This window comes from Oryctolagus cuniculus, chromosome 12 (assembly GCF_051225735.1).
Source record: "Oryctolagus cuniculus isolate XC-2025 breed Fujian yellow rabbit chromosome 12, ASM5122573v1, whole genome shotgun sequence".
In the NCBI taxonomy this organism is placed as follows: Eukaryota; Metazoa; Chordata; class Mammalia; order Lagomorpha; family Leporidae; genus Oryctolagus; species Oryctolagus cuniculus.
Window position 1 is genome coordinate 67,623,522 of NC_142878.1, and position 10,077 is coordinate 67,633,598.

At 44.3% G+C, this 10,077-nt stretch overlaps 1 long non-coding RNA gene across 5 annotated transcripts in view; it reads right to left on the reverse strand.

Annotated features, from left to right (window-relative positions):
- The window catches only part of LOC149123092 (uncharacterized), a 28,779-nt gene that overhangs the window by 17,744 nt on the left and 958 nt on the right, over positions 1–10,077 (reverse strand). For all 5 annotated transcript variants that reach the window (XR_016218076.1, XR_016218080.1, XR_016218077.1 and 2 more), the window contains exon 2: positions 9,084–9,260. This is a non-coding gene — a long non-coding RNA (uncharacterized LOC149123092). The remainder of the gene's footprint in view (positions 1–9,083; positions 9,261–10,077) is intronic.

The following is a 10,077-nucleotide window of genomic DNA, read 5'->3' on the forward strand; positions in this document are numbered from 1 at the left end:
GAATGTTCTTGTAACATGTAAGGTATATAGAAAATTACAAACTAGGCTTACTAATTGGATTTTAAACTATTTTAAAACTAGAAGGAAAAAAAAACTAAAGGAAATTCCAACTTTAAGTGTACTTTTATTAGATAAGGAAGTAGATCTAGAAAAATGTCTCTCTGGGCCTCTAAGTAACCGTTACGCAACGTGATGCTTTTAGAATTGAACACATTCTTTTTGAACTACTGTGAGCAGCTGTGAAATACAATACTTGAGGAGGGGCAACCACTTAGGGTGTGGCATCCCATGTCACAGAGCCAGTTTGAGTATAGTTGCTCCACTTCCAATCCAGCTCCCTGCTAACGTGCCTGGGAAAACAGCTGAAGGTGGCCAAAGTAGCTGCACCCTACTACCTTCTAGGGAGACCTACATTGAGTTCCAGGCTCCTGACTTCAGTCTGGCACAGCGTGGCTGCTGTGGCCACAAGGGAGTGAACCAGTGGAAGGATCTGTTGCTCTTTTCAAATCTTAAAAACACACACACTTAAGAGGCCAGCTTGAATAAAATAAAAAATAGTGGTCGGGGCCGGCGCCGCGGCTCACTCGGCTAATCCTCTGCCTAGCGGCGCCGGCACACCGGGTTCTAGTCCCGGGCGGGATGCCGGATTCTGTCCCGGTTACCCCTCTTCCAGGCCAGCTCTCTGCTGTGGCCAGGGAGTGCAGTGGAGGATGGCCCAGGTGCTTGGGCCCTGCACCCCATGGGAGACCAGGAAAAGCACCTGGCTCCTGGCTCCTGCCATCGGATCAGTGCGGTGCACCGGTCACAGCGCGCCGGCCATTGGAGGGTGAACCAACGGCAAAGGAAGACCTTTCTCTCTGTCTGTCTCTCTCACTGTCCACTCTGCCTGTCAAAAAAAAAAAAAAAAAAAAAATAGTGGTTGGTTTTGAAAAGTACACGGAAAATGGCAAGAACCAGATTATAGTGACTTAAAATGAGAATTTAATACTTAGCGTATGGACTAACAAGCTCATTTAACAATAAAATAGCACTTTGTTCACACCCTAGTTCTGTAATGATACTTGTTAACTTTTCCTTAGGTTCCAAAGAAATGTGATACACAGGTTTAAGAGTCTCCCAGCAGTCTTAGAAATAAATGCATTTGAGATGAATAGTTATCAAGGGAGAATGGGTAATGAAAGTAGCACAAAGTTCAGAGTCAAAAGGCAATAGACAAAGCAGTTTCTGAATCTTAATTTGTTAAAATAGCTGATCAAATGAAACAGTAAAGCTGTAAAGCAACATGTAAGTTACTTACCAGAATGCCAGTGTTAAAACAGGTAGTGCTCTGTAGCAGGGTTTGTAAGATGAGAACTAGACAGGGTTGGGCAATGTCTGCAGCCAAGAGGCAGGGTGTGAAGTGCAGGGTCAGGATACTGTCACATGGCAGATGACAGGTCCCCCCCCCCCCCCCCAGACAGATGGGCAGTTGGATGCATTTAAAGAAATGGCGACTGGTAAGTGATCCTGAAGAGGACTGTTAAGAGTATGTTAAGAAATGGGTGGTGAGGAAATTGAGGAGTGAGTATTGAATGGCTTAAGAAGCCTGGTGAGCAGTGGTACCAGGCTCAACTGAAGGACTAGCCAAGTTAAGAACTTCCTAGAGTACTGGAAGAACCAAATGAACTGGAGCTTTTAGTGGCTACCAAGTAATAAGCTTTAATATTTATTGTGTTTGATGTTTGACTATTTGTTAAAGATAGCTAGTCCTATGGGTAGCCTTCCTAATGACAGCAAAATAGCATTTTAAAAAAATAGCACTACTTTACAGTGTTAGGCATCAAGCCAGGCTCTGAATGGAAGAAGGAAGCAAAAGCAATACTGCCCTCAAGCTTATAATCTAGCAGTGCTGTCAGATGCGATTATTTTTAGGAAAGGGGCCATGAAGAATGGCTTTGAGTGCTCATAACAATTACTGAAGCAGGGATACTTGGAATATTTGCTGAAAGACAAGTCTTGATGGGGAGAGAAGATTCAAGCAGGACAGTAAATGACCAAATTTGTAATTTTTTTTTTTTTTTTGACAGGCAGAGTTAGAAAGTTCTTCCTTCCGTTGGTTCACCCCCCAAATGACTGCTACTGCCGGCGTGCTGTGCCAATCTGAAGCCAGGAGCCAGGTGCTTCCTCCTGGTCTCCCATGTGAGTGCAGGGCCCAAGCACTTGGGCCATCCTCCACTGCCTTCCCAGGCCACAGCAGAGAGCTGGACTGGAAGAGGAGCAATTGGGACAGAATCTGGTGCCCCAACCGGGACTAGAACCCAGGTGCTGGTGCCGCAGGAGGAGGATTAGCCAAGTAAGCCACAGCACCGGAACCAAATTTGTCTTTTTTTTTTCCATTTATTTTCCATGAGCCTTATGAAGAGTCTTTATGCCTAGATTTAAAACTTTTGCACCAAAATAAACATCTAATGCCATTTTTCTGAAGTGGCCTCAGAATAAAAGGGTGGCTGAGAAACCAGTTAGAAATTTTATAATTCCCCTTACAAAGTATTCCCTTTCTCCAAGACAGCAAGTGGCTAATGTATTGGATGCTGGCCTAACAATGGGTAGTCTGACGTCAAGAGACTGGTTATGGTTCTGAGGATAGTATGGCCTGTCTGGGTTTCTGAGTGTTTAGTAACCAGGCACATTTTAGGCATTCCCTAAAACAGGCATGTTTTCTCCATTTGCCAGACAGGATTGAAAAAGCACTTCAAGATTTTATGTTACCCTATAAAAGTAAGTATGAAAAAAATGTATAGAGTTGGAAACATGATGTCATTTAGGATCTTGCAAGATTCTTGAGGTTTCCTTTGTTTTGGTTTAAAATGGAAAAAAGTCATTCAATTAGCTTTTTCTTCATCAATTCTTCTTAAAAATCTGTAACTCACATATTTTAAGGACTAAATGAAGTCCTTAACACACAGTTCCAGTTCTGAACACTTGATTCCCTTCCTCATTTGAAAGCAGCAGTATGAATGAGATCAATTTCTGCTTTGAACAGCTATTTAGGGGCTGGCACTGGGGCATAATAGGTTAAGCCTCTGCCTGCAGCACTGGCATCCCATATGGACATCCCAGCTACTTCTCGGCTAATGGCCTGGGAAGCAGTAGACAACCGCCCAAGTGCTTGGGCCCCTGCACCCATGTGGGAGAATGGGAAGAAGCTCCAGGCTTCTGATCAGCCCAGCTCTGACCAGTGCGGCTTGGGGAGTGAGCCAAGTGAACTAGCAGATTGAAGATCTGTGTCTCTGCTTCTCCCTCTCTTGTCTGTAACTCTGCCTCTCGAATAAATAAATCTTAAAAAAGAAAACCTACTTAATGTTGTATACATAGGTTCGGGTCTCAGCTGCTCCACTTCCAGTCCAGCTCCCTGCTAATGTGCCTGGGAAAGCAGTGGGAGATAGCCCATGTGCTTGGGCCCCTACACCCACGAGACCCGGAAGTAGCTCCTTGCACCTGGCTTCAGCCTGGCACAGCCCCAGCCATTGCGGTCATTTGGGGAGTCAACCAATAGATGGAAGATATCGCTCACTCTCTCACCTTCTCTATTTCTATCTTTCAAATAAATAAATGAATCTTAAAAAAAAAAATACATGAATGAAGCTACATTTCAAAGTTTAGGTAAGTCCAGAAAACTAGTTCATTGCATCAGAACTGATGGTCTTATGGCAAGTGGTTCACACTAATTTTTAAGCCAGATTTTTCCTTAGGAAAGTAAATCATAATCAGATGCCTGCTTGGTAAGAGTAGAACAAAGGTGTCTGCTGAAAGTGAATGTTGTGGGCCGGCACTATGGTGTAGCAGGTTACAACTGTGGCCTGCAGCACTGGCATCCCACATGGGTGCCAGTTCGAGTCCCAGCCACTCTTCTTCCGATCCAGCTCCCTGCTATTGCACCTGGGAAAGCACTGGAAAATGGCCCAAGTGCTTGGGCCCCTATACCCACTGGGGAGACCCAAAAGAAACTCCCCTAGGCTCCTAGCTTCAGCCTGGTCCAGCCCTAGCTGTTGTAGCCATTTGGGGAGTGAACCAGGGGATGAAATCTCTCTCCATCTAACTCTGCATTTCAAATAAATAAACCTTAAAAAAAAAAAAAAAAGTGAATGCTAATGCCTAGTATCACATCAACAGAATGTCTTTATTTCTAAATATCTGCTAAAAGTCTACAGGTTAGCTTACCTTTTTAACTGGAAACTGTCAAAACTTTGTTGTTTTGGCTTTACCTTGCCTGGATTTCACCATCTTTCTATTACTGTTTTTTTTTTTTTTTTTTTTTTTTTTTTTTGACAGGCAGAGTGGACAGTGAGAGAGAGACAGAGAGAGAAAGGTCTTCCTTTTGCCGTTGGTTCACCCTCCAATGGCCGCCGCTGCAGCCGGCGCACCGCGCTGATCCTGGCAGGAGCCAGGAGCCAGGTGCTTTTCCTGGTCTCCCATGGGGTGCAGGGCCCAAGCACCTGGGCCATCCTCCACTGCACTCCCTGGCCATAGCAGAGAGCTGGCCTGGAAGAGGGGCAACCGGGACAGAATCCGGCGCCCCAACCGGGACTAGAACCCGGTGTGCCGGCGCCGCAAGGCGGAGGATTAGCCTATTGAGCCACGGCGCCGGCTTCTATTACTGTTTTTTTTAAAGATACGTTGTCTTAAAGCATCTTCAGCCAAGTCAATACAAATAACAACATCTCACTTCAGAAACAGAGATGTATAACCCTGCTTTCCTGAGACTCTGCTTTGGGGTAGTTGATTGGATCTGGCATCTACTTAGCCACTAATTTACTATCTCCTAGTTCACATCACTGCTACTATGCTGTGGCTCTATTAATAATTTTTTTTTTTTTTAAACTTGCCTCTTTAAGACCCAGAATCCAGCTAATGTTTTGGGACTATCTTTCATGAAGACAAACAATGACCTGCTAGGCAGGTTTTTCTTGGAGGGGTGGTGGTGGGGAAGCCCAGCTCTGCACAGAAATGTATCCATTCAATAGTAAGTACAAGTGCCTATGAGGTGCCAACCACAGACTTCCGTGCAGCACAGCATTACCTTCTCAATACTTGACGGTAATCACATCGTGTTAGGATGTATGTACTGAGAAGATCCTAGGGTACCTCCAGATATTTAAAGAAAAACTGGAAAAATAGACCTCACAGAAGGCAGGAGGAAGTAAAGTATCTTTGAAAATCACTTCAGCAGTAGTTTGTGGCCCTCCCTTCAGAATGCCATCATCACCCACTAACTCCCATGCTCTAGGAGTTTCAAGTTCCAAATCCTAAAAGCCTGGGGAGAAAAATCTTTCAGTTATTTATTACTTCATAATGATTCATTCCAAAACCTCAATGCTTAAAAGGACTTTTCTCACTGATCTGTAGGTTGCTGGGGTCAGCTGGGCAACTCTAGCTTGGGGTCTTCTTTGGTTGCGTTCATACGGTAACTAGGGATATGGAATCACCTGAAGGCTCAACTAGGATGGATTCCCAAGATTGCTACTTTATTCCAACAAGTGACATCTCAGCTGGGATAGCTGGAATAGACGGGCTGGTTGCATTTTCTCTTTATACAGGCTCTTTATGTGATCTAAGGGGGGTAAGAATGCTTAAATGGCAGGGGTTTCCACCAGAGTGAGTATTCCAAAAGGTACCACTGGAAGCTGCAAGTCTTGTTGCAAGCTGCAGGTCTAGGCTTGGGGATCACTTCTACCTGATTTTAGTCAAAAAAAAAAAAAAAAAAAAAAAAAAAAAAAATAGCCCAGAGGCAAAGGGAGGAGACTACAAAAGGGCTTGAGAACTGTTTACTGGGGGCCAATGCTGGAGATTGATGATTCCACAGGGTTATGTATATCCCTTCTAGGGGTAGATTCATATTTTATAAGGTTTAAGCATATAGTTTAGAGGGCTTTCTTGAAGAATAAAAGGAGTCCGTGCAAACAGGAGCCCTAAAGTTAAATCATCATTAGCTTCATAGTTAATTTGTTTCAGACTCCTTCCCCAAGTGGGCTATGGTAAAGCAACAGCTATGGCTTTGGGAAGCCTACCTACTCTTTTACACTAGGGCAATTTTCAGAAAAGGAGGAATCAGTGTGAGCATTCCTTATCTTAGCAGAAGTGTCCAGTATTCAGTTCAGTAAAATACAGTCATTTTAATGACTGGTACCAGGTCTCCTGACCTCGTTAGTGAATTTTTAAAAATTTTTTTATTTTTTTTATTTATGAGAGAGAGAGAGAGAGAGAAAGGTCTTTTTCCATTGGTTCATGCCCTAAATGGCCACTACAGCCGAAACTACACCAATCTGAAGCCAGGAGCCAGGTGCTTCTCCTGGTCTCCCATGTGGGTGCAGGAGCCCAAGCACTTGGGCCATCCTCCACTGCACTCCCTGGCCACAGCAGAGAGCTGGACTGGAAAAGGAGCAACCGGGACTAGAACCCAGAGACCATATGGGATGCAGGCGCCGCAGGCAGAGGATTAACCAATGAGCCACAGCGCCGGCCCGGATAGTAAATTTTTAAAAAATATTTTGTATCTTTCCAATTCTACCATGTTGTGTCTTTTGTTTAAAAAAACAAAACAAAACAAAACAATTTACAAATAACAATACTGTGGGCCTGCGCCGTGGCTCAATAGGCTAATCCTCTGCCTATGGCGCCGGCACACGGGGTTCTAGTGCCAGTCAGGGCACCAGATTCTGTCCCGGTTGCCCCTCTTCCAGGCCAGCTCTCTGCTGTGGCCGGGGAAGGCAGTGGAGGATGGCCCAAGTCCTTGGGCCCTGCATCTGCATGGGAGACCAGGAGGAAGCACCTGGCTCCTGGCTTCAGATTGGCACAGCACGCCGGCAGTAGCAGCCATTTGGGGGGTGAACCAATGGAAGGAAGACCTTTCTCTCTCTCTCTCTCTCTCTCTCTCTCTAACTCTACCTGTCAAATAAATAAAAATGTTAAAAAAAATTACTATCCTTGGGGCTGGCACTGTGGCATAGTGAGTAAGGCTTCCACCTGCAGTGCCAGCATCCCATATAGGTGCCGGTTCACGTCCTGGCTGCTCCACTTCCAATCCAGCTCCCTGCTGTGGCCTGGGAAAGCGGAAGATGGCCCAAATCCTTGGGCCCCTGCACCTCCAGGGGAGACCTGGAGGAAGCTCCTGGCTCCTGGCTTTGGGTTGGCTCAGGTGCGGCCATTGCGGCCAGTTGAGGAGTGAACCAGCAGATGGAAGACCTCTCTCTCTCTCTCTCTCTGCCTCTCCTTCTTTCTGTGTAACTAACTTTCAAATAAATAAATCTTTAAAAAAAAATTTACTATCCTCCCTACACCTTTTTCCTCTGGCTGGTCCTTATATGGCAATGGCCTTTAAGGTTTTTGTTCCTTCTCTGGCATCTTCAGAAGACCTCTGCTTTCATGCAGCAACATAATCAGTGATTCTTAATTCTTCATCTGCAGTCCAGATATCTCTAGCTCCAAAGTGTATCAGGTATTTCCATTTGGATATCCCACTGGAATTGTCAACATCTGTGTAGCCAAACCCAACTTATCCTGTGTTCCATATGATGATAGGCACCATTCGGCCATTTTCAGAGATATATACTAAATATTGATTATGTGTCAGGCAGAACGCATGTGCCATATGTGCTATCCAGAACACAGACAAGGACCCTCTAGACATTAAACAAGATCCTTACAGGCTGTGATAAATACAGTGAGAAAAAGAGAGTGATGAGACAGTAACTGGGGATATCTTGCTGGAGATCAGGGAAGAGCTTTATGCAAAGATAACATTCAAGCTTTGATGAGAGGGAGGAACAGATGTTAATCATGCAAAGTGTGGAAGGAGTACTGCAGGCAGAAGGAACAGGAAGTATAATCTGCCCAAACAGGGAAAAGCTTAGTAGCTTTTGGAGGGCAATGAAGTTAGAGAGAGAGAGAGAAAGTTATGAGGGCCCTGCAGGCCATGGTAAGGAGTCAAAATTTAATGGCTTCTATTGGCCGCCACCATGGCTCAATAGGCTAATCCTCTGCCTGCAGCGCCAGCACAGTTGGGTCTGGATTCTGTCCCAGTTGCTCCTCTTCCAGTCCAGCTCTTTGCTGTGGCCCGGGAGTGCAGTGGAGGATGGCCCAAGTAATTGGGCCCTGCACCCGCATGGGAGACCACTGGCTATGGATCAGCTGCGGTTCGCCGACCACAGCGGCCATTGATGGGTGAACCAACTGAAAAGGAAGACCTTTCTCTCTGTCTCTCTCTCACTGTCCACTCTGCCTGTCAAAAAAAAAAAAAAAAAAAAAAAAGGGCTTCTATTTAATTGCAACTGGCGGTTACATGTGCCATGATCTTTACATTTTTATTACCTTTAAAAATTATTTATCTGAGTGATCTTTACATTTTTATTACCTTTAAAAATTATTTATCTGAGATGCATAAAAGTTAGAGACAGAACTATTTGCTGTCAACCTTCAAATGCACCAGTTGTCGGGCTTGGACTTTGGCTGGGTAAGGGTTGCTGAAGCTGGAATCCAGGAATAAAATCCAGGTCTCCTACATGGGTGGCAGGAACTCAATCACTTGACCTGTTACCACCATCTTCCAGGGTGTGCTTTAGCAGGAATCTGAAATCAGGAGCCTAGGCACTCCAACATGGGATATAGGAGACTTAATAGGTTTCTTAACTGCTAGGCTGAATGCCAGCTTCTGATTTGCATGTTTATATAAACTGCCTAGTATGGAGTAAACAGATTGTGGAGGGGGAAAATGGAATAAGACAGATCAATTGCAAAGTTATAGAACAGTGTAGTCTGGATTAAGATGGGAGCAGAAGACCAGGAAAGAACTCAGTGGCTTCAAGATTAATACAGAAAACCACAGAATTTGATGACACTGAATTTAGGGGTGGGAGAAGGGCAGAAATCAAGGATAGCTTTGACTTAAGCAACCAGAATACTGTGATTACCACTCATTCAAGCTCCAAAGGGATCATCTTTTCCATTTCCCTTCGTCTCCTCCTCCATATCCAGTTACTATAATAGTCAGGGTTCGAGAAGCAGATAAATAGAACATAAAAAAGATTAATTTTAAAGAAAGTGCTTACACAACTGGGGAACTTGCCAGGTCCAGAATCTGCATGGTAGGCAAGTAGCTGTAGATCCCAGGAAGATTTGATAGCGCAGTTGAGGCAGAATTCCTTCTTCCTGAAAGGCTTGTCTTAATTTGGCCTGGCTGGATGAGGCCCATCCACATTATGGAAGTTAATCTGCTTTACTCAAATCTATGGATTCAAATGTCAATCATATTTAAATATATTCACAACCACAACTGGACTGTTGGACCAAAAACTGGGGAACATGTGTACCACTGCTTAGCCTAGTTGTTATACAGAATTAACCAGCACAGTTATTAAATTTTATTGATTCTGACTTAGGTATAGATTGGTTTCTTTCTCTCCATTACCATCACTTCAAGGTATTTTTGTGGTGTTCTCATTTAATTCATTCATCCCTAAAACATGTATCAGGCACTATGCTATATGTTGGAGATACAATTCTTAGACCAGGCCCTTAGGGACTTACATTCCTGCCTTTCTCTGCCTTCTGTCTTGCTGCCTTCCAATCTATTCTTTATAAATAGAAGCCTGTAGGTCATTGCCCGTCTTGTAGAATATCTCTTGATAGACCATCCTTATAAAATGTTTATTTGTAGGCTCTAAAAAAATACACAAAAGATGAGCCACAATTGTTGCTACTAGAACAGACCCAGTAACTGATCACATTTATTTATTTATTTATTTTTAGGGCAAACAGAAATACAGACTGACAGAGCTCCCATCTGCTGGAGCATTCCCCAGATGCCCACAAGAGCACTAACCCAGGTCTCCTATGTGGGTGGCAGACACCCAGGCATCTGAGTCACGACCACTGCCTCCTAGTACCTACATGAGCAGGAAGCAGGAAATCAGTGCCAAGCAGGCACTCCTACGCTAGCCTGAACACCCACCCCCTACCTCTTTAAAATTCAGATATTGTAGCAAGTTATAAATATAAAACCAAAATAAAAACATCTGAAACCGCCCACCCCTTAAAGTCCTA